We start from the raw sequence: 26,173 nt of genomic DNA on the forward strand, positions 1-26,173 counted from the left end.
GGTTTGGGGGTCATTATCGAAGCTTCTGAAGGGGAAGCTCCAGATAGCACAGAATAAGCTGATCAGGATAGTATTGAAGGTGAGTCCACGTACTCACATAGGCAGGAGCTGCTTTCAGGAACTCAACTGGCTGCCTGTTGAGGCTAGTGTCCCAGATTAGACTAGGTTTGGTTTACAGGAGAACTTATGGTTCCTAGATACCTAACTGATTACTTTCCCCAATGTTAGGGATACACACAATCACAGCACCAGATCAGGTGTTGCTAATGTGTGCTTATACATGTCCAGTAGTAATGCTGGGAAAGGTACTTTTTGTATATTGGAACCTCAGAGTAGAATGAGTTTCCTTTTCCCGTAAAAACAACATCTTCTCTGCGCAGCTTTAAAAATAAAGTAAAAAACTGTTTGTCTTCTGTGCCCATATGAATGTACCTACAATGTAACCACAATGATGAGATAGATGTTATTTTTCTTTGTTTTTCCGTTTTGCTATCTTGCTGTCATACTGTGTTCAACAATGTTCGATCTTGCCTAGCCATCTTGTTTCAAGAGGACCCCAATGGAAACAAGTCCCAGACTTTATTGTGCGTTATCCTCAATGATTTTATGTATATGCATGTATGGCTTTTTCAAGTTTAATGTGTGCTTCTTTTTTAAAAGGTCAAATTAATAAACTAAACTAAAACACACAAACCTCGGTAGGCCGAAGCCATGGATGAAACAACATTAATCAAAAACTAAAAGAGTAGGATCATGGGTGAAACATTACAAACAGTCGAACAAGTGGCGCTAAGCTCCTGCAACTCAGGAGCGAATGGCAATTCTTTCTCAACAGGATTCTTGCAACCTCAACACAATGAGACCTGCCTAGTAATACGGAGAAAAGCTACACCAGAATTGGAATCAGAAAGACCATATTTCAGGTGCCCAGGGGGAAGGGTGTTGGTGGACCCTTAGCTCCTGAGTGACGCAGGGGTCTAAGGCACTGCATCTCAGTGCTTGAGGCATCACTACAGACCCTGGTTTGATTCCAGACTGTATCACAACCAGCCGTGATCGGGAGTCCCATAGAGCGGCCCACAATTGGCCAGTGTCGTCCGGGTCAGGGTTTGGCCGGATAGGCTGTCATTATATATAATCATTTGTTCTTAACTGACTTGCCTAGATAAATAAAGTGTCTCATTAGAACCCTCCCATGGGCTCCTCGGTGTCTCATTAGAACCCTCCCATGGGCTACTCAGTGTCTCATTAGAACCCTCCCATGGGTTCCTCAGTGTCTCAATAGAACCATCAATGTCTCCTCGGTGGAATGCCTGACATACACAGCCAGGGCATTCTGGTCATGGACAGAGAGGGACGACTGAGAGTGAGACACACTATTTTTCCCATAATCACTCTTTCCTTATCAGTGAGACTGGATCACTGAGGAGACTGGAGACGTGTGGAACCCTGGGTTCACATTAACATATCTATAGACACTGAACCCAGCCACACCTCCCACTGGGGTAAAACAATAGTCATTTCCAGTTCCACACCCGGAACCAAATCTTGTCTGTATAGTGACCTCAACACTCCACAGCAAGAGGAGTGCATGTGAATAGCATACACACCTGGTTTGTAGTCTGGTATATTCAGGACTAGGATTTAGGGGGAAAAAACACAGAAATATACTGAAGCAGGTCCAGGTTTGGGCTCAGACAAGCGTACTGTATTCAATTAGTCCTACTGACTGCTCCCCTTGGTGGCTGTGAGAGATAGGAGCAGGCTGAACGTGTCCTTGAACAGATCCCTCGACAGCGGGGAGAAACACAAGGAATAAAACAGCTACTGCATAATGCAAATGCCTTTATCATTACACAAAATTGTTGCCATTCAAGGGTTATGTCTCAAAATACATTACAGCATCTGCTGACTGACTGACTCCCTCGTCAGTTAATATTTGTGATAGCTACCTTTCTGTCTTGAACCTGAAGACAGGAACCTGTGTATTCTGTATTTTCCCTGTTATTTCCACCTGTTATAGAAAACCCTACATGAACTAGTATAACCTCAAAGACCAAGGGTTGTGTTTCATTTGCTGATACCAGAAATGTGAGAGCAGGAATATCAGATGTATATCCAAATACATTTTTACATTCACCTTCACTCTTGACTGTGAGAGGTAATAATACCACATTTTCCTCCATATTTAAAAAGTACCTGTTCCATATTAATCAAAATGTGTCTGCTGTTACACAAGACCTAACACGTATTAATCTATAGGCATGATTCTAATTGGGTAAGGAGTGTTGAACTAAATATAATGCTTGTCTTCAAGTAGACTGAAGTTTTAGAAGGCAATTATCTTTTGACAAAATAATCAAGCTCAGTAGGCCACAGTGGGAACTGTAATCACAAGAATGGCTTCAGATCAAAGACTACGTTGAGAACAAATTGAGCAAGGGTCTTGAAATTAAAGATCATGCAGCCGCTCATTTTAACAATAAATTGTCGAGGTCACTCCCTCTCCTAGGGAGAGTGCCGTGTTCGATGCCGATATAACGTAGGGACAAAAGGGTGGTTCGCTTCCATAAAGTGGGACGCAACTGGGTACGTTGAGTTTTTGCATCTACTGTAATGTTGCTACGATGCTCCGAGATTCGTGCTTTTAATTCGAATTTCGTTTTACCCACAATTTTTACCACGAGGACAAGTAATCAGGTAAATGACTGCCTTAGTGGAGCACGTGATAACACCTTTGATTGGGATCTGTTTCCCTGTTTGGGGATGTTTTAAGGATATACATTTGTAAGTGCCATTGCATTGAGCACAGCCATTACACTTGTAGTTTCCATTTGGCTGCAAATGGATGTGCAGGGGTATTTTGGGTTGGTAAATTAGAGTTTACCAATTGATCTCTGAGATTTCTGCCCTGCGAGAATACGACCAAGGGAGGGTCCAAAAACACATTTCCGATACTGTCATCGAATCTTAGGATGTGCCAATGTTTGTGAATGATTCCTTTAATTTGTTCAGAGCACTTCGAGTAACGGATAGTAAGAGCGCAATAATGTTTATTTTTCCAAACTTTCCTTGAAAGAGATTATGTCTCAATGTCTGGCAGTTTTAATCTGGCAGTGTTAATCTGACCGTTTTTGTACCCCCTCTCCTTGAATTTCTTTGCGTCTCAGCCATATTTCTGTCAAAATCTGATTGTTTTTTGCAAATTATTTTGATTCGACAGAATTGGCTGTAGGACAAACTGTTTTTCAAGGGAAATGGGTGACAGCTATCAGCCCTCAACAAAATGTTACGATCAGTAGGTTTCCTGTAAAGATCAGTGTATAGAACGTTATCCTCACACAATATCAGAAGATCAAGGAAATTGATTTGACGTGTGTCAGATGGCATAGTAAATCTCAGGTGCTCAGAACAAGAGTTAAGAAAAGCATGGAATGTCTGGAGTTGTTTTGCATCACCCCTCCATAGAACAAAAATATGATCAATATACCATTTCCAAATAATAATGTTAGGCAAGAAAACATTTTTGAGAAGATTGAAAATAGACTGTTGTAACCCATGTAACCCACATACAAATTAGCATAGTTAGGAGCCATATGGGATCTCATAGCAGTACCCTTTGTCTGAATAAATAAAGTAATTAGAAACATGAAATAGTTGTGTGTGTGAGTACAATTTCAAGAAAATGTTCCATGGCTTCAATACCGACCTTGTGTGGAATATTTGTGTTTAATGACTCCAATGTCAGAAGTCACTAATAAAGTTTTCTCAGGGAGAGGATCAAGAGATTCAATAATAAAGATCATACTGCTGGTATCCTTTACAAAGGAGGGGAGCTGTTCTGCAAGTGGTCTAATAAAAGAGTCAACAAAAATCGATAAAGTGGTCGTTACTGCATCAATGCCTGCTACAACAGGGCACCCTGGAGGTTTTGTAACGTTCTTGTGTAATTTCGGCAAAGTATAGAAAGTGGCAATTTTAGCATGTTGAATAGCCAAAAAGTTGTTATTTTTTGGTGATTTGACCAGAACTGAAATACCCATCTAGGACAGTAAAGCTAGTGTTCTGAAATTGGAAAGTGGGGTCACTTCTGAATTTATTGTAAAAGGTGTTGACACTCAATTACATAAATTGTCCTATCCATGAGTACATCCGACCCACCCTTATCAGCAGGGCGGGTAAGCATGTTTTTCATCCTTAGGTAAATTATGGAAAGATATGTACTCATGTTTGTTCTTAAGGGGATTACCAACATCTTTTTCAGTGAGTCTGCTACATGTCGCTATAGAGTGATTTTGATTGGCTGGAGGTACAAAATAACTCTTACTTCTTAAAGGAGTCTGAATATGTGTAGGTGAGCAGCCTGAACCAGGAATTCCTCTAGCATTTTGCCTGTGCTTAGCTCTATTCCATTACATTTATCCTAAAAAAAAATCCTTGCTGATGACAAGTATACCCATAACATGATACAACCACCATGCTTGAATATATGAATAGTGGTACTCAGTGATGTGTTGTGTTGGATTTTCCCCAAACATAACACTTTGTATTCAGGACATGACATTTAATTCTTTGCCCAATTTTCTGCAGTTTTACTTTAGTTCCTTATTGCAAACGGGATGCATGTAAATGGCGTGGTGTGAATGGCGTTGGGAAGGGATGGCTGCCTTTATACGGGCTCCTAACCGATTGTGCTATTTTGTGTTGTTTTTTTTTGGCGTGTTTAACTTATTTTGAACATAATGTTGATGCGACCATCGCATATGACCGAAAAGAGCTTCTGGATTCAGAACAGCAATTACTCACCTCGAACTGGACAAAGATTTTTTCTTTAATGAGTCTGATGAAAAGGATAATGTTGCTCCACAATGCCCAAATCCCTGGATTTCGCATAAAGATAAGAAGGAGATACAGGGCGCGTAGATCAGGGTGCCTTGTGAGAATTTGTTGGCGAGTGGGTAAACCGCTTCGACCATCCGTTCTATTGGCCAACATGCAATCACTGTAGAATAAACTGGATGAGCTCCGTTCGAGACTATCCTACCAACGCGACATTAAACTGTAACATCTTATGTTTCACTGAGTCGTGGCTGAACAATGACGTGAATAATATACAGTTGGCTAGATTTTCCGTGCATCGGCAAGACAGAACAGTGTGTGTCTATTTGTCAATAGCAGCTGGTGTGCGATGTCTAATAAGGTAGTCTCGAGGTATTGCTCACCTGAGGTAGAGTACCTCTTGATAAGCTGTAGACCACACTATCTACCAAGAGAGTTTTCATCTATTTTTTGTAACCGTCTGTTTACCTCCACAAACCATAAGCAAACAAGAAAATAATCATCCAGAATCGGCACTCCTAGTGGCAGGGGACTTTAATGCAGGCAAATTATATCCGTTTTTACCTCATTTATACCAGAATGTCACATGTGCAACCAGAGGGGGAGAAAACTATACGCCACCTTTACTCAAGACACAGAGACGAGTACAAATCTCTCCCTCGCCCAAAATTTGTCAAATTTGACCATAATTCTATCCTCCTGATTCCTGCTTACAAACAAAAACTAAAGCAGGAAGTACCGGTGACTCGCTCTATACGGAAGTGGTCAGATGTTGCGGATGCTACGCTACAGGACTATTTTGCTATCACAGACTGGAATTTGTTCCAGGATTCATCCAATGGCATTGAGGAGTATACCACCTCATTCACTGGTTCATCAATAAGTGTATTGATGACTTCGTCCCCACAGTTACTGTATGTACATATCCCAACCAGAAGCCATGGATAACAGGCAACATCCATGTGAGCAAAGACCTTTAAACAGGTCAACATTCACAAGGCCGTGAGGCCAGACGAATTACCAGGACGTGTCCTCAGAGCACGCACGGACCAACTGGCAAGTAGTCATTTAGGCAGGTTACCTTCACTTTCTTGGGCACAGGGACTATTGTCTGCTTGAAACATGTACAGTACCAGTCAAAAGTTTGGACACGTCTACTAATTCAAAGGTTTTTCTTTGTTTTTACTATTTTCTACATTGTACAATAGTGGTGAAAACAAACTATAATAACACATGGAATCATGTTGTTACTAAAAAAAGTGTTAAACAAATATAAATCTAGTTTATATTTGAGATTCTTCAAAGTAGCCACCCTTTGCCTTGAGTGTGCAAAGCTGTCATCTTGGCATTTTACCCCTAGCTACATGTACAAATTACCTCGACTAACCTGTACCCCTGCACATATGACTCGGTACTGGTACCCCTTGTATATAGCCTTGTTATTGTTATTTTATTGTTACTAAATAAACAAAATAAAACATGTAAAAGTAAATATTTTCTGCTTTGTTATGGAATATTTGTATTCTGTACAGGCTTCCTTCTTTTCACTCAGTCATTTAGGTTAGTATTGTGGAGTAACTGCAACGTTGTTGATCTATACTGAGTTTTCTCCTATCACAACCACCTAACTGTTTTAAAATCACAATTGCAACTTCTTATATCACTTGTTAAGCATATTTTTTACACTTCTTTCAGCTTTTAATAAAAATATACATCCACTTTGACATTATGGGGTAGGTATTGTGTTTAGGCCAGTGACACAAAATCTCAATTTAATCCATTTTAAATTCAGGCTGTAACAGGAAAAAGCCAAGGGGTGTGAATATTTTCTGAAGGCACTCTATATGAAGTAACTACAAACACTGCCTGAAATGTAATTCATTTTATTTTTAAAGGTCAACTGGCAGCACCCATCTTAATCACATGCTTGGAACTCATTGAGAACACAGGTTGGGTAATGGCAAACAAGCTACATCAACCATAAACTAAAGGCTGTGGCTGTGGTGTTCAATATACAGTGCCTTGCGAAAGTATTCGGCCCCCTTGAACTTTGCGACCTTTTGCCACATTTCAGGCTTCAAACATAATGATATAAAACTGCATATTTTTGTGAAGAATCAACAACAAGTGGGACACAATCATGAAGTGGAATGACATTTATTGGATATTTCAAACTTTTTTAACAAATCAAAAACTGAAAAATTGGGCGTGCAAAATTATTCAGCCCCCTTAAGTTAATACTTTGTAGCGCCACCTTTTGCTGCGATTACAGCTGTAAGTCGCTTGGGGTATGTCTCTATCAGTTTTGCACATCGAGAGACTGACATTTTTTCCCCATTCCTCCTTGCAAAACAGCTCGAGCTCAGTGAGGTTGGATGGAGAGCATTTGTGAACAGCAGTTTTCAGTTCTTTCCACAGATTCTCGATTGGATTCAGGTCTGGACTTTGACTTGGCCATTCTAACACCTGGATATGTTTATTTTTGAACCATTCCATTGTAGATTTTCCTTTATGTTTTGGATCATTGTCTTGTTGGAAGACAAATCTCCGTCCCAGTCTCAGGTCTTTTGCAGACTCCATCAGGTTTTCTTCCAGAATGGTCCTGTATTTGGCTCCATCCATCTTCCCATCAATTTTAACCATCTTCCCTGTCCCTGCTGAAGAAATGCAGGCCCAAACCATGATGCTGCCAGCACCATGTTTGACAGTGGGGATGGTGTGTTCAGAGTGATGAGCTGTGTTGCTTTTACGCCAAACATAACGTTTTGCATTGTTGCCAAAAAGTTCAATTTTGGTTTCATCTGACCAGAGCACCTTCTTCCACATGTTTGGTGTGTCTCCCAAAGCCACTTGTGGCAAACTTTAAACAACACTTTTTATGGATATCTTTAAGAAATGGCTTTCTTCTTGCCACTCTTCCATAAAGGCCAGATTTGTGCAATATACGACTGATTGTTGTCCTATGGACAGAGTCTCCCACCTCAGCTGTAGATCTCTGCAGTTCATCCAGAGTGATCATGGGCCTCTTGGCTGCATCTCTGATCAGTCTTCTCCTTGTATGAGCTGAAAGTTTAGAGGGACGGCCAGGTCTTGGTAGATTTGCAGTGGTCTGATACTCCTTCCATTTCAATATTATCGCTTGCACAGTGCTCCTTGGGATGTTTAAAGCTTGGGAAATCTTTTTGTATCCAAATCCGGCTTTAAACTTCTTCACAACAGTATCTCGGACCTGCCTGGTGTATTCCTTGTTCTTCATGATGCTCTCTGCGCTTTTAACGGACCTCTGAGACTATCACAGAGCAGGTGCATTTATACGGAGACTTGATTACACACAGGTGGATTGTATTTATCATCATTAGTCATTTAGGTCAACATTGGATCATTCAGAGATCCTCACTGAACTTCTGGAGAGAGTATGCTGCACTGAAAGTAAAGGGGCTGAATAATTTTGCACGCCCAATTTTTCAGTTTTTGATTTGTTAAAAAAGTTTGAGATATCCAATAAATGTCGTTCCACTTCATGATTGTGTCCCACTTGTTGTTGATTCTTCACAAAAAAATACAGTTTTATATCTTTATGTTTGAAGCCTTAAATGTGGCAAAAGGTCGCAAAGTTCAAGGGGGCCGAATACTTTCGCAAGGCACTGTACATTATCAGCTGCCCTTATAAGACCTCTCCAAATCTATTCATCCCCACTCAGCCTTCTCAATCTGCTTTCCATTGTTTTTGTTACGGTCCATAATTTTTTCAGTTAAATACTTCCTTATTTTTCCCTGATTTTTAGCTCCTTCTCCACAATCTTGCTTTTGAGACAGGTTTGGAAACAGTCTGAAAATACACCAAACATAATATTACTAAGCAAGCCGGGGGGTGGAGATGTTTTTAATGTGGGGCAGGCTTTTCCCTCCAGGTTCCTGGTGCTGAGGGTTGCTGAACCCCAGATGGACAGGATTCATTCTTTCACAAACATGAAATCTCTCTGTTTGTTGAATTGTATCCCCAATGGTCCAGTCGGATGAAAAACCCCTCTCCAAAATGGACCTGTAAAACAATTATATAGGTTTAAACTACTTCAGTGAACATCATTTCATCAGGGACTTCATCAGGAGTATATTGAATCGAGAAGAAACTACTGTGACCCCTATTATTCAACAGGCAAACCAACATTAACTGAACATTGTGCCCCGGACATGTATTTGTGTACCCCTGTCCCTAGCTTCAGATAACTCAGAATAGCCCTGCCCCCCCTCTCTTACTCACCCTGCCTTCCTCTCCTTGACTCACCTGTACTGTATGCCAAGTAACCCTGCCATCCTCTCCAACACTTTTTGCCAAGTGTGTAAAAAGCAGTCAACTGAAGTATCAAGTGCTAATTTTACATCTAAGATTAATAACCATAACAATCAGACTTTAGACATATTTTTGTAAACAATATAATACCTAGAATAGAATAATAGAATACCTTGTCATCCAGGTGGTCTCCTCCGGGTGGGGCCAGGTGGTCTCTTCCGGGTGTGGCAAGGGGCTAAGAGCTACTATTGATAGAGAAGTAACAGTGAAGTTATTTTTACTGAACGGAAATATAAATACAACATGTAAAGCGTTAGTGCCATGTTTCATGAGTTGAATTAAAAGATCCCAGCAATTTTCCTCATGTACAAAAAGCTTATTTCTATCAAATGTTGTGTACAAATGTGTTTACATTCCTCTTAGTGAGCATTTCTCCTTTGCCAAGATAATCCATCCACCTGACAGGTGAGGCATATCAAGAAGCTGATTAAACAGCATGATCATTAAACAGGTAGGTGCACCATGTGCTGGGGACAAGAAAAGGCCACAGAGCTTGCAATTGGCATGCTGTCTCCAAGAATGTCCACCAGAGCTGTTGCCAGATAAATGTTAATTTCTCTACCATAAGCCGCCTCCAACATTGTTTTAGAGAATTTGGCAGTACATCCAACCATCCTCACAACTGCAGACTAAGTGTAACCACACCAGCCCAGGAACTCCACATCCAGCTTTTTAACCTGTGCGATTATCTGAGACCGGCCACACGGGCAGCTGATAAAACTGTGGGTTTGCATAAACTAAGAATTTCTGCACAAACTATGAGAAGCTCATCTGCATGCTCGTTGTCCTCACCATGGCAGATGGCAGTGTATGGCATTGTGTGGGCGAGCTGTTTGCTGATGTCAACGTTGTGAATAGTGCCCCATGGTGGTGGTGAGGTTATGGTATAGGCAGGCATAAGCTACTGTATGGAAAATGAACACAATTGCACATTATCAATGGCAATTTGAATGCACAGAGATACCTTGATGACATCCTGAGGCCCATTGTCGCGCCATTCATCCACCAGCATCCACCAGCACGTTTCAGCATGATAATGCACAGCCCCATTGATCTGTACACAATTCCTGGAAGATAAAAGTGGCCCAGTTCTTCCATTGACTGCATACTCACCATTGAGCTTGTTTGGGATGCTCTGGATCGATGTGTACGACAGCGTGTTCCAGTTCCCAACAATATCCAGAAACTTTGCACAGCCACAATCAACAGCCTGATCAACTCTATGAGAAGGAGATGTGTTGCGCTGCATGAAGCAAATGGTGGTCACACCAGATACTGACTGGTTTTCTGACCCCTTATCTTTTTTAAGGTATCTGTGACCAACAGATGCATATCTGTATTCCCAGCCATGTGAAATCCATAGATTAGGGCTTAATGGATTTATTTAAATCGACGGATTTCTTTATATGAACTGTAACTAACATTTTTTGTTCAGTGTAGTATATTTGACATTCATCTTGATGAAAACATTCATGAACACTTTTGTTAAAGTGCATGGTGCAAAAAAATTACGGATGGGTTTTAAGTTTGGCGATCAGGCATTCCTGTAGGTCCACGTTGAGTTCTCTGTAATTTGCCACCTCTGCCTCCATTGTCTGTGGCCTCATTCAACTTCTTGGTCAGTGTCTTTATTTATTTTCTTAACTGTCACTGAGTTGTATTCTTGACACCACCTCGTCATCTCTTCCAGCAGTGGTGCTCTCTGTCTGCCCTGTACTCATTGGGTGGCTCCTTTTAAATGAAGTGCCTGACACACTTCCAGTATGCTCATCAAGTTTGCCTGCTTGGCTTCTGCAGCACAAGACTTCTGAGTGGCCTATAACCAAGAATGGCATGTAGAACAGCATTCACTGGTTGTTCTTTAACCAAAGTATATATTCAGAAAGTGTTAGCTTTCATTATTTCATTACCCCTCTTTACGGTCTTTGTAAATTCCTTTTGGTATTGGTCCCATAACTCTCACAACTCTTTCTAGGGTATTCTGACTTGCCCATGTGAGGGAGGAGCCAAACCACTATATGTTAAGACAGGATCAATAAAACATCTGTATTCGTAGTTTGCTATAGCCTAAGTTATGAATGATTGAATAACTGGTCTATGATAATGTAAATATGTGACTTGCTCCATCATCATAATGATGATCATGATCAGTCGCATGGACTCAGACGTATCTAAATTTTGAGCTTTATTGTTGATGAGGAGATTCTAACCTTCGCATGGATTTGAACTCTTGAGCGCAGCAGAGTTAGTTAACAGAAAACCAACCCTGACATTTGTTAGCTAGCTAGTTTTCAGCACAGTGCCATTTTGTATTCTGCAGGTGGTCTTTATTTAGCTAACCTTTCTTCATAATAATTGATGTCAGCATACATACATCACAGGCTAGCTAGCAAAAGCTAACTATCTAGCTAGCTTATTTTCAGTGTGGATCGATAAAATATGTCCAAATGGCACCAGGTAGAGATTTAATATTGCTACAAGGCTAGCTAGCAAAATAATAAAATAGCTACTTTTATTTGAGGACTTTAGTCTATAGTGAAGTGACAGTTGCGGGCAACAAGCAGTACGTTAAGTGCACTGCTCCAACTGTCAAAGCGCAAGAAGGAATGTTCGAATTTGAATTCCAAAAAGGGAGCACATAACCTCGACAACCATCTGGAAGTTTCGCGAGACTACATTCTCTTTGATAGCGCAGAGGCTAGTGCCCACATTCTGCCCGAAATGTTGTTATTTTATAAGAGACTGCGTTCACACCCAGGTGTGACCCCCACGGCCCGGGTATGACCCCCACGAAAGGAGGAGTCATCACATCAGACCACTTTGGATCAAAAAATACCTAGCTTCTTTATTTTCAGCCTGGCATCAATGGAGGTAAGTTGCATTCCACTCTGTCTTCTGTGTCTTCTTTTATCTGTTTATTTCTGTACACAACCACAATAAGAGGATATAGCACGGTAAATGTTTATTAGTAAAACTTAGATAACGTTTTGTGTATTTTTTTACTGAAAAAAAAAAAAAGATAACATTAGACAAAATTACGCCTTTTAAAGTCAATGTTGAGCATTGCTATATTGCTGGTTAGCTAGCTTAGCATTAACATATGTATTTAATGAGTTATAGTTAACTTTGTTTCAACTTTAACCAGATCTGAGGTTATTGTGGAAGTATATTTTAAATACAAAAGAATCAGAATGTATGGGACGAGATCACTTTGAGTCAAAATGCAGGGTGAGATCTAACCTACTGCTCTGAATGGCGAACGTGCAATGAAGATGAAATTCACGGCATGATTCTCCCACCACCATGCTTCACAGTAGGGGTGATGAGCTGTGCCTGATTTTCTTCAGACATAGTGCTTTGCAGCCGGATTGTGACCGGTAGACCCAGGAGGTGGCGCACAATTGTCCCAGCGTCGTCCGGAGTTAGGGAGAGTTTGGCCGCCCGGGATGTCCTTGTCCCATTGCGGTCTAGTGACTCCTGTGGCGGCCCGGGGTCATGCATGCTGACACGTCCCTAGTTGGTCGCCAGTTGTACAGTGTTTTTCATTGGACACATTGGTGCGGCTGGCACAGAATTGGGGATAAAAAAATGAAAAATTAAATAATAACAACAAAAACTAAAGATATATTTTTTTAAATCTGGCCAAATAGTTATATTTTTTTCTCATCAGACCACAAAATATTTTGCCTTATTCTCTGTCTTTCACATGGCTTTTTGAAAACTCCAGGTGCACTGTCAAGTGCCTTTTTCTCAGGAGTGTCTTCCATCTGGCCACTCTCCCATGAAGCCCAGATTGGTGAAGTGCTGTAGCGACAGTTGTCCTTCTGGCAGGTCATTGGGTTCTTTGTCATCTCCCTGACCAAGGTCCTTTTGCCCAGTTGCTCAGTTTGCTCAGTCGGCCAGCTCTCAGCAGTCTGGGTAGTTCCATATTTTTTCTATTTCCCAATGATGGAGACCACTGTGCTCTTGGAATCTTTCAACACTCTAGTTTTTGTTTTATACCCTTGCCAGATATACTATATGCCTCATCACAATACTATCTCAGATATCTACGGACAGTTCCTTGGACTTCATGGTATATTTTCTGCTCTGACATGCACTGTCAATTGTGGGACCATATCTAGAAAGATATTTCTTTCTAAATCATATCCAATTTTTTTTAATAAAGATGTAATTTATTTGCACCAAAGAAAATAAGTTCTAAACAACAAAACAGCTTAAAGAATATGTATTAAACGGTGTGCAGGTGTGGTTGGAAGCCCAAAGGCTTATATAAAAACCACAACACAAAAAACTATATATTTTAAAATATAACAAAATGGGGTGAAGTCATAAACTATGAAATAAGACATAATAAATCATGTAATAACCAAAAAAAGTGTTAAACAAATCAAAAAATAGATTTTATATATTTGAGAATCTTCTAATTGCCACCCATTGCCTTGATGACAACTTTGCACACTCTTGACATTCCCTCAACCAGCTTCCCTCACCTGGAATAAATTTCAGTTAACAGGTGTGCCTTCTTAAAAGTTAATTTGTGGAATTTTTTTAACTATTTAATGCGTTTGAACCAATCAGTTGTGCTGTGACAAGGTATAGGGGTATCCAGAAAATAGCCCTATTTGGTAAAATATCAAGTCCATATTATGGCAAGAACAGCTCAAATAAGCAAAGGTGAAACGACAGTTCATCATTAATTTAAGACATGGTCAGTCAATATGGAACATTTCAATAACTTTGTTTCCTCATGTGCAGTCACAAAAACTATCAAGTGCTATGATGAAACTGGCTCTCATGACTGCCACAGGAATGGAAGACCCAGAGTTACCTAGAGGATAAGTTCATTAGTAGAGGATAAGCTCATTAGTTACCAGCCGAACAGAAATTGCAGCCCAAATAAATGCTTCACGGAGTTCAAGTAACAGACACATCAACATCAACTGTTCAGAGGAGACTGTTTGAATCAAGCCTTCGTGGTTGAAATTGCTGCAAATAAAACACTACTAAAGGACACCAATAATAAGAAGAGACCTGCTTGGGCCAAGAAACACGAGCAATGAACATTAGACCTGTGGAAATGTGTCCTTTGGTCTCAAGTCCAAATTGGAGATTTTTGGTTCCAACCGCCGTGTCTTTGTGAGACGCAGTGTGGGTGAACGGATGATCTCCGAATGTGTATTTCCCACCGTAAAGCATGGAGGAGGAGGTGCTATGCTGTGCGGGTGCAGGTGCTTTGCTGGTGACACTGTCTGTGATTTATTTAGAATTCAAGGCACTCTTAACCAGCTTGGCTACCACAGCATACTGCAGCGATACGCCATCCCATGGTTTGGGCTTAGTGGGATTATCATGTGTTTTTCAACAGGACAATGACTAAAACACACCGCCAGGCTGTGTAAGGGCTATTTTACCAAGGAGAGTGATGGCGTGCTGCATCAGATGACCTGGCCTCCACAATCACCCGACCTCAACCCAATTGAGATGGTTTGGATGAGTTGGACCACAGAGTGAAGGAAAAGCAGCAAACAAGTGGCTCAGCATATTTGGGAATTCCTTCAAGTGGGTTGGAAAGCATTCCAGGTGAAGCTGTTTGAGCGAATGCCAAGAGTGCGCAAAGCTGGCAATTTGAAGAATCTCCAATGTAAAAATATTTTGATTTATTGAACACTTGTTTAGTTACTACATGACTCCATATGGGTTATTTCTTAGTTTTGATGTCTTCACTATTATTCTACAATGTAGAAAATAGTACAAATAAAGAAAAACTCTTGAATGAGAAGGTGTTCTAATATTTTGGACCGGTAGTGTAGATGGATCTCAGAATTAACCTGGAAGAATCTATTGAAGGGTTTAGGTAAACTGTCTGGGAGGTTTGAGTATTTGAAGATGAAAATGCATAATAGAAAATATATTGTCCCGAGGCAACCGAGTGGCGCAAGGGTCTAAGGCACTACATCTCAGTGCTACAGGCGTCACTACAGACCCTGGTTAGATTCCAGGCTGTATCATAACCGGCCGTGATTGAGAGTCCCATAGGGCAGCGCACTATTGGCCCAGTGTCGTCCGGGTTAGGGTTTGGGCGGGGTAGGCCGTCATTGTAAATAAGAATTTGTTCTTAACTGGCTTGCCTAGTTAAATAAAACATTTTTGGGAGTTTCTTTAAACAAACGTACAGATGGAGCCAAGTAATTGGAGGAGGTGGCCAGTCTTGCAAATGTATGAGTAATGTGTGTAGGTAGGAGGCATATGTACTGGCCCAGACAATATTACAGTTAATAATGAGATAACGGTAAATTAAACTAGATTGAGATTCTGGCTTTAAACAAAAACATTTTTACAATATTTCTTAATCTTATTAGTGCACTTTTTTTTAATTTTTTTTTTTTACAATTGAAGATAAGTTGTGACCGACCACCTCAATTTTATGTAGCAAAATTTGAAATGGTGTTTTTTTACATTGGATAAAAGTAAAGATGTCATACACTGCAGTTGAGGAACAATGGGGAAGTAATTCTGCTTTGAAAGTTGATAAACTTGTAACCCCACTTTTGAGAAAATGTCCCTTGATTATTTTTGGTACACCTACCGGAGAGCTCTTCTTTATCTACACCCATTTAGCATCGTTCACACCATCTCAAGCCTTAGCTCCACCCATCTCTTTAAGGATTCACATGTGAGGCCATGTGGTAAACACACACTATATGTTTATTTGTCACATGCACAAGATACAGAAGGTGAAAATGGCATAGTGATAGTACTTGCCCATTTGCACAGTAGAAATATCAAAAACATATTTATTTTATAAATATTTTTACCAACACACTTGTCTAAATTGATGGGTCATGTGAAGGAAATGCTATAACCACCTCTCACCCACATCTAGCTAAGTGGATGGGTCACTATTGTCTAGACATGTACACATGTTCATGAAATACAAATCGATGGCCGTAATCACCCCCAGACACACCTGCTAATTTGTTGGGTCATGTAATAATCTGGCCGAAGTGGAGTCTTTTGTTTATGTAGGTAGCTAGCTAGCTAAACAATGAACTGGCATAACCCCAACTCAAACTAGTACCAATACAAACATTGTCATAGCTGTTGTATGTATATGCAGGTAGCTAAAGCTAACAAACTAGTTTCAATGTTAGTTAACTAACATTAGGCTATAACTAGCAATGCAAATGGCTTTCAGATTCAAATAATATTACTACACAGATCATACACGTAATGTTAGCTAGCAAGCCAGCAAGCTAACGTTTTCTAGTTAACAGTAAGCTTTAATTTACAATAAAAATGACTTTCTGACAAAATCTGAAAATTATATCTGGAAAATGTAGCTACTCTTACCCGTATACATGGATGAACGCTTCACGGCAGACTGGAACCATTTTTTGTAGTTACATCTTGTTTGGCCAGCTTTGTGTCAAGTGACTCCTTTTCACACTGACTGGGGCGTGTGCAGAAAGTAGCTCATCACTTTTTCCTACTGATCTGTTGATAGTGTCTGCTAAACACAGAGCATCAATGTTGTTGAGAAAAGTAGCAAAACCTTTGTAGTTCTCGATAGCTAATGTTATATCTTTCAAAAACGGCATGGTAGAAAGGACTGTCAACAACACATAATGAGCAGCTCACGTTATAGACAAAAGCAGCTACATGGATACCTATCCAAACTCATCTCCTGGCATGTCAAACCCATACATTATCTCAGCCAATCATGGCTAGTGGGAAGGTTCTCCTTTTTCCATGGCTAAACCAACTAGGCTCGTAATTTAACAATTATATTCATAGTTATGGATGGAGTTCAAGTTTGTTATTAAGGCACATACATGAAAGTTCACATGTTCCAGAAGGCATTTCTGCCCAAAATGTATTTTTTATATATATTTTTTTTACCCCTTTTTCTCCCCAATTTCGTGGTATCCAATTGTTTTAGTAGCTACTATCTTGTCTCATCGCTACAACTCCCGTATGGGCTCGGGAGAGACGAAGGTTGAAAGCCATGCGTCCTCCAATACACAACCCAACCAAGCCACACTGCTTCTTAAACGCATTTTGATAAAAAAATACATGTTTAAGTTCAAATGCTGCTCCTGTGAAGTAGTAACATGCGACATAAGCCTAGTATCCTGAAACGAGTCACATTTATTTATCTGGAAGCATTCTGAAAATTTGGCCATGCCGGAGTTGGCTTCAATAATTAGTGAGTCAAAATTATTGTGTGATAAAAGCAAATTGGTAGCATCAGCAAAGAGAATGGGAAGTGTGGTAGAAGACACAGCAGTAAGGTCATTGATATAGATTAGGAATAACAAAGGTCCAGTCATCGAACCCTGTGGGATGCCACAGGATATCTTGGCACTGGTTGATGCACAGCTGTTTGCAGAAACAAATTGTTCTCTATCATAAACATAACCACAAAGTATATGCATAATCATGAAAACCGTAATAATGCCATTTAGAAAGTAATATTTCATGATTAACCATGTCAAACACTTTGTATAAATCAAAAAATATGCCAAGAGTGTATTCATTGTTGTTAAGGGCTGTAAATATTTTATTTCACAAGTTGCAATAGAGATACATCTGTGCACCGCCAAAAGCATGTAGCGAATAAAAAATAGCAACGTAAGCCTTTATTGTTGTGTTTTTAATATAAACGTTTGGCAATCGACTAGGAATGCCTTGGAGATAGAAGAGTCAATCACGTTCAACCGTTTGGTGACCACTGCTTTAAAAGTGTTTGCTGCAACATAAATGGTCAATCTACAAAAGAGCTTCAACCCAATTCCTGGAGAGTTACTTTCCTGTAGGTTTTCGCTAACCCTAATCTAATAATAACCTACCCTTACAACTGGAGGGTAGCTCTCCAGAAACAGGGTTGGCGAGCCTTGAACTATAGGTTTAGCTTTGTTGTGAATATAGAGGCAAATGTGACAAATGTTGCACTCTTGCTACAACATTACGTTTTAATCCGTTCCCTGCCTGTTCAGTCTGCTGCTTCTATCCTGTCTGCTGCAACTATTCATCAAGTGTGGTTGAGTACTTTTCAGAGTAAGTAAAGGGAAATAGAAATACAACCACTCTCAAATTCATAGACCGAACTATGGATGCAAGGACTGGCCATATATGAGATCAAAATTACAGTTTTAACCATATATTGAAGCTATACAGTGCTAGTTCACATTGATAGTTCACTTTGTTTACAAACATTGGAATAAAACAAGCTTATATTTTGGTTTCTGATGTGAATATCTGTGACAACCCTCCCACTCTGTCTGCCGTATTCTGTCTTTGTTCTTGTTTCCTTATTAGGATGCCGGTGGGCGGAATGGAGAGGGTCGTCAGCTTCATGGGAAACACCTGGGCCAGGTGTCTCCCAGGATAAATAGACCTCTTCCAGATTCATGGGGGGAACTCTCTCCAAGCAGACACCTTTGTAGATTGTGTTGTGGTTCTTGGTGGCCGTTTGTTTGTTTGTTTGTTTGTTTGTTTTGGCACCTTTCAACACCCTGCATTATCACATTCATGCATGCAAAACACTCACTTACACTACTGATTACTGATTACACACACCATTGTATATTTTCCTTAGTTGCTTTAGTTAATAAATATATATTTTGTTACTCCTTATCTCGACGTTGTCTCCCTTTGTTACGGGCTTTGAGCCGGTTCGTGACAACATCCGTCTAAACACTCCACCATAAAGACCTGATTGGTGGAGTGCTGCAGAGATGGTTGTTCTTCTGGAAGGTTCTCCCATCTCCACAGAGGAACTCTGGAGCTCCGTCAGAGTGACCATCGGGTTCTTGGTCACCTCCCTGACCAAGGCCCTTCACCCCAAATTTCTCAGTTTGGCCGGACAGCCAGCTCTAGGAACAGTCTTGGTGCTTCCAAACTTCGTCCATTTAATTTTAGAATGATGGAGGCCACTGTGTTCTTGGGGACCTTCAATGCTGCAGAAATGTTTTGGTACCCTTCCCCAGATCTGTGCCTCGTCACAATCCTGTCTCAGAGCTCTACAGACATTTCCTTAGACCTCATGGCTTGGTTTTTGCTCTGACATGCACTGTCAACTGTGGCACCTTATATAAACAGGTGTGTGCCTTTCCAAATCATGTCCAATCAATTGAATTCACCACAGGTGGACTCCAATAAAGTTGTAGAAATATCTCAGATGATCAATGGAAACAGGGTGCACCTGAGCTCAACTTCGAGTCTCATAGCAAACAGTCTGAATACTTATGTAAATAGGGTATTTCATTTGTTTTGCTTACATTTCTAAAAACCCGTTTTCGCTTTATTGCTTTGTGTATTGTGTGAAGATTTTTTTCACCTTTATATAACCAGGTAGGCCAGTTGAGAACAAGTTCTCATTTACGACTGCGACCTGGCCAAGATAAAGCAAAGCAGTGCGACACAAACGACAGCACAGAGTTACACATGGGATAAACAAACGTACAGTCAATAACACAATAGAAAAGTCTATGTACAGTGTGTGCAAATGTAATAAGATCAGGGAAGTAAGTCATAGTGGCGAACAAATTACAATTTAGCAATTAAACACTGGAGTGATAGATGTTCAGAAGATGGATGTGCAAGTAGAGATACTGGGGTGCAAAGTAGCAAAAAATAAATAACAATATGGGGATGAGGTTATAGGGTGGGCTATTTACAGATGGGCTGTGTACTGTTGCAATAAACGGCAAGCTGCTCTGTCAGCTGATGCTTAAAGTTAGTGAGGGAGATATAATACTCCAGCTTCAGTGATTTTTGCAATTTGTTCCCGTCATTGGCAACAGAGAACTGGAAGTAAAGGTGGCCAAAGGAGGAGTTGGCTTTGGGGAAGACCAGTGAAATATACCTGCTGGACTACGTGCTACGGTTGGGTCCTGCTATGTTGACCAGTGAGCTGGCTTTACCTAGCAAAGACTTATAGATGACCTGGAGCCAGTGGGTTTGGCGACGAATATGAAGCAAGGGCCAGCCAACGAGAGCATACAGGTCGCAGTGGTGGATAATATTTGGGGCTTTGGTGACAAAACGGATGGCACTGTGATAGACTACATCCAATTTGCTGAGTAGAGTGTTGGAGGCTATTTTGTAAATGACAGAATATTTTCTGAATCCACTGTATATACAGTACCAGTCAAAGGTTTGGACACACCTACTCATGCAAGGGTTTTGTTATTTTTACTATTTTCTACATTGTAGAATGATAGTGAAGCCATCAAAACTATGAAATAACACACATGGAATCATGTAGTAACCAAAAAAGTGCTTCAGATTTTAGATTCTTCAAAGTAGCCACATATGCTGAGCACTTTTTGGCTGCTTTTCCATCACTCTGCGGTCCAACTCATCCCAGACCATCTCAATTGGGTTGAGGTCGGATGATTGTTTAGGCCAGGTCATCTGGTGCAGCACTCCATCACTCTCCTTCTTGGTCAAATATCCCTTACACAGCCTGAAGGTGTGTTTTGGGTCATTGTCCTGTTGAAAAACAAATGATAGTCCCACTAAACCCAAACCAAATGGGATAGTGTATCACTGCAAAATGCTGTGGTAATCTAAATAAATCACAGACAGTGTCATCAGCAAAGCACCTCCAGACCATAACACCTCCTCCATAGTTCACGGTGGGAACCACACATTCAGAGATCATCCGTCCACCTACACTGCATCTCACAAAGACACAGCCGTTGCTCGTGTTTCTTGGCCCAAGCAAGTCTCTTCTTGTTATTTTTGTCCTTTTGTAGTGGTTTCTTTGCAGCAATTTCGACCCTGAAAGCCTGATTCACGCAATCTCCTCTGAACAGTTGATGTTGAGATGTGTCTGTTACTTGAAATCCGTGAATAATGTATTTTGGCTGCAATTTCGGGAGTTAGATAACTCTAATGAACTTATTCTCTGCAGCAGAGGTAAAGCTGCGTCTTCCTTTCCTGTGGCGGTCCTCATGAGAGCCAGTTTAATCATAGAGCTTGAGGTTTTTTGCGACTGTTTGAAGGAACTTCCAAAGTTCTTGAAATTTTCCAGATTGACTAACCTAAATGTCTTATATTAATGATGGACTGTCGTTTCTCTTTGCTTATTTGAGCTGTTCTTGCTTTAATATGGATTTGGTCTTTTAGCAAATAGTGCTATCTTCTGTATACCACTCCTACCTTGTCACAACACAAATGATTTGCTCAAAGACATTAAGAAGGAAAGAAATTCCAGAAATTAACTTTTAACAAGGCACACCTGTTAAATATAATACATTCCTGGTGATTACCTCATGAAGCTGGTTGAGAGAATGCCAAGATTGTGCAAAGCTGTCATCAACGCCAAGGGTGGCTACTTTTGTCTCAAATATTTGGATTTGTTTAACACTTTTTTTGGTTACTACATTATTTAATGTGTTATTTCATTGTTTTGATGTCTTCACTATTATTTTACAATGGAAAAAAAAAGAAAAACCCTTGAATGAGCAAGTATGTCCAAACTTTGGACTCGTACTGTATGCCCAAACTGTAACCGGTCATGTGGCATGAAGAATAGTTGCTACTTCGTTACCCTTCCTATAGATTCTCAAGTACAAGCTCTGCTTGAAAATGTCAAAGTAAGAGACTCCCTTAATCACAGATATACATGGGCAACATCAGTGAATATACTTGGTGACATTTACGACGATGCAATGTACAAAGAACAGTGTACAAAGAACACATGCTTCATAAACAACAGGTGTAGTAGACAACCAGTGAAATTATTACTTACAAGCCCTTCCCAACAATGCAGAGAGAGAAAAGAGAAATAATAGAAAAATAGAAACAATTCTAAAATATTAACAAGGAATAAATACACAATGAGCAACGATAACTTGGCTATATACACGGGGTACCAGTACCAAGTCGATGTCCAGGGTTACAGGGTAATATACAACTTGGCCATAAGTATGTGGTCAACTGCTCGTCTTATTCTACAATCATGGGCATTAATATGGAGTTCGTCCCCTCGTAGCTGCTATAACAGCCTCCACTTTTCAGGGAAAGCTTTCCACTAGATGTTGGAACATTGCTGCGGGGACTTACTTCCATGCAGCCACGGGAATTAGTGAGGTCGGGCAATGATGTTGGGCGATTAGGCCTAGCTCGCAGTCAATGTTCTAATTCATCCCAAAGGTGTTTGATGGGTTTGAAGTCAGGGCTCTGTACAGGCCAGTCAAGTTCTTCAACACTAATCTCGACAAACCATTTCTGTATGGACCTTGCTTTGTGCACGGGGGCATTGTCATGCTGAAACAGGAAAGGGCCTTCCCCAAACTGTTGCCACAAAGTTGGAAGCACAGAATCGTCTAGAATATAATTTTATGCTGTAGCCTTAAGATTTCCCTTCACTGGAACTAAGGGGCCTAACCCAAACCATGGAAAAACAGCCCCCGACCATTATTCCTCCTCCACCAAACTTTACAGTTGGCAGTATGCAATGGGGCAGGTAGCGTTCTCCTGGCATCTGCCAAACCCAGATTAGTCCGTCGGACTGCCAGATTGTAAAGCGTGATTCATTACTCCAGAGAAAGCGTTTCTAGTCCAATGGTGGCAAGCTTTAAATCAAATCAAATTGTTTGGAAAACCGGTATCAACCTTACCGTGAAATGCTTACTTACGAGCACTTAACCAAAAATGCATTTCAAAATAAAAAAAGTAAAAAAATATATAAAAATTAACAATAAAATAATGAGGCTGTATGCAGGAGTAACCTGTACCGAATCAGTATGCAGTATACAGGTTAGTTGAGGTAATTTGTACATGTAGGTACTGGTGAAATGACTATGCATAGATTATGAACAGCGAGTAGCAGCAGTGTACAAAACAAATGTAAGGGGTTAATGTAATAGTCTGGTGGCCATTTGTTTAATTGTTCAGCAGTCTTATGGCTTGGGGGTAGAAGCTGTTTTGGTCCTAGACTTGGCGCTCCGGTACCGCTTGCCGTGCGGTAGCAGAGAAAACGGTCTATGACTTGGATGACTGGAGTCTCTGACAATTTAATGGGCTTTCCTCGAATGCCAAGAAGTTGCCAAACCAAGTCTAACCTGTCATATGTGTTCAACACAGATGGAAGCACTTTATTCAAATCCTCTGGATCATCCATTTGGGCAATTCAGTTGGCTATCAATGAATTTCCTTCCGTTGATTGAAAAAGACATATGCTATTGGCAGGGTTATGGTTTAGGAAAGGGGAACTGAACATTTTATTCAGCAAACTACACAAGACCGAAAAGGTATGACACTGTCATTCTTCTTAAGATTAAAACTATGGGTGTGGTCAGCAACATTTTTATTTTATCAACTGCTTACTCAGATAAGTGTTTCATACTGTTGAAATAGCATCTGCTCCCCATATTATAGTGATTCTCCCCAGATTGAGGACTTTAGGGCTCTTCCACCAACTGATATATTAAGCAAATGCTTATTGATCAGCTTTTCAAGTGAAACATACTGTATATAGTCACATTCCCAACTGGAATTGAAAGGGATGTTTAACCATGTCAAGCAATATGGTGATTGCCTGCTCATCTAGAATGAGCCAAAGGCTTACAAAAAGACTGTGTCCAAGAGTCCTTGCCATTGTGTAAAAAAGAGATATAATGACCAGCTTGACCAGCTCAAAATCCAAGCTGGATAGTCCGGCAGGGTTAGACATCTATTAGAAAAAGTCTTAAAGGTATTAGAAATACATCAAAACACCATATTGTTGAGTAAAGACCCCTGGGAATGAATATAAACACTTATATTTCATTTTCAAGAAATTATTTACCTTCTGTAAGTTTAAGAAACATTGCCTTGTGCCTTGTAATTCGGTTACCAAAAACCCACAATCTTTAAGATATTTTCTAATTTCATGCTCTCTTTCCATTTACTATAACAAGCATCCTCACCCACTGAGCATTGACTGACACCAGGCGTCCTTGGACATTGAAAAGTAGTTGAAATTTGGTAGCGTTCAGTACAGCACACTAGAGTAGTGTACTGTACATGTCTGCTGTGCTGTACTCTACTGTGATGTCCAATCTTGTTAAACATAATCATATATGACTGTTTCTGTTTTGGTCTAGTCCTGACCAACCAAATGCAGTCTTGTTTGGGGGCGGAGCTCATTACAATAATAGCCAGTGTGTAGAATAATACCCAAATATGCAAAAGAAGGATATTGTATATTTCTACATTTGTGTACTTATTTAGGATACCTCACCATGAAGATGATGATTTTCGTATCCATAAATATTCATTTTTGTATAGTACAGCTCCGGAACCCCTGATGTAATCATGTTATCGGATATAAATCCACTGCAACTACAGTATTTCAATAACAAAAATATATTCTTCCCAACTCAAGGTGTCATGTAATAGCTGACACCCCATTCTTTCTGCAGACATCTTTTGATTCTTAATTTGGAGCAGATAATTAACATTTTTGGAAGATGTCGCATAAAAAACCGAGGGAGATTTTACTGTAATTCTGTTTCCAAACTATGCATCTGTCCAGTTCTAGTAAATGTGTTTTTGTGAAATGTTCTGTGTAAATTGTTCATGGCAGTCCTTGTGCATCGAGGTATATCATTTGGTTAAACTTCAAAATGGTTTATTTGGCATACATTTTAAAGTAAAAAATCCAAGTCGAGGCTTAAGTCCGTGAATTGCCCAAGAACAGATCCCTTTGGGGTCATTTGTTAATACCTTAACATACAGTAGTAGTGTAATGTAGCCTATTAAACATAAAAATGATGTTTCAAGTGAAAATGAGGCATGACTGATAAAGAAAGGAAATGATTCCCTTATAAAAAAAACAGGCTTCTGCCAAACAGTTTGCCACACATTGCCAGCAAGCTCATATTTTCACATGCAAATTAGCTTTGTGCCAACCTGATGTTCCGAATTCTGGCAAACAATTCTGGGAAACTTACAGCAAACATTCTACTGTTTGCTGCAAACTCATTATGTATATGAAAATTAGATCAGGTGTTTGGTTACTTTGTGTGTTAATTAACACCTATTACGTTCCCCAGTAAGAAAACAGAATGGGGAACTAAAAAGAAAAGAGTCACTGACCACAGCCAAAACTAAACAGATGGGATTTTAGGAACGCTTCTGAAAGACACTCATGGGGTTGTACACTGTAAGTTGGATAGTAACAACAACTGGGACCTAAAAGACACCCACCATGAGCACCCACTAAAGCCCACTAAGAGGCAAACAAAATAAAAACCCACACCTAAACTTAAAGACAGGAAGCAATCCAAAAAGTTGAGGGAAACAAAGGAATGTCTTTCTAGAAATCAAATAGGGAGAGCCAACTAAAGGTGTTGAGCCTCCACATCTCTCATGACACTGGAACATTGGGCCAGCCACTCTTAAATATCACCTTGCCAGCATAGGTGAAACACCTTCCGACTAACAAGGTGACACCAATCGGTGCGCCCTACGTGCTAATGTGCTAAAAATGCTAAAAGTCCAATCTCAAAACATAAACTGAAAAACCAAAACCTGTAACACATTGAAATGTCATATCTACATAAACCAAATCACATATAACTTTAAATGAACTTGCTTCTTACAGAGTAAACAAAACATCCTGAATGCACTAAATATACTAAACAACATTTATTCAATGTCTTAACAGATAAAAATAAGTCCAATACAACTTGAAATCACCAGCATGCTAATGAAGGAAATACTGAATATTTCCTAAATAAATTGTTTAATTAAATATGTTTATGTAGCTACAACATTTACATGAGAGAAATGTGAACACTATGGAGAGATGTTGACCTTAGGATGTTTAAAACTTGTTGGGGATAGGGGGGCAGTATTTTCCCTTTGGATGAATTGCGTGCCCATAGTGAACTGCATCCTACTCTGTCCCAGATTGCTAATATATGCATATTATTATTACTATTGGATAGAAAACACTCTGAAGTTTCTAAAACTGTTTGAATT

At 40.1% G+C, this 26,173-nt stretch overlaps 1 protein-coding gene across 5 annotated transcripts in view; it reads right to left on the bottom strand.

Moving 5' to 3' along the window:
* LOC139380224 (poly(rC)-binding protein 3) overlaps positions 1-26,173 on the bottom strand; it is a 167,972-nt gene that overhangs the window by 97,791 nt on the left and 44,008 nt on the right. The window lies entirely within an intron of this gene.

Source organism: Oncorhynchus clarkii, chromosome 22 (assembly GCF_045791955.1).
Source record: "Oncorhynchus clarkii lewisi isolate Uvic-CL-2024 chromosome 22, UVic_Ocla_1.0, whole genome shotgun sequence".
NCBI classification, from domain to species: domain Eukaryota; kingdom Metazoa; phylum Chordata; class Actinopteri; order Salmoniformes; family Salmonidae; genus Oncorhynchus; species Oncorhynchus clarkii.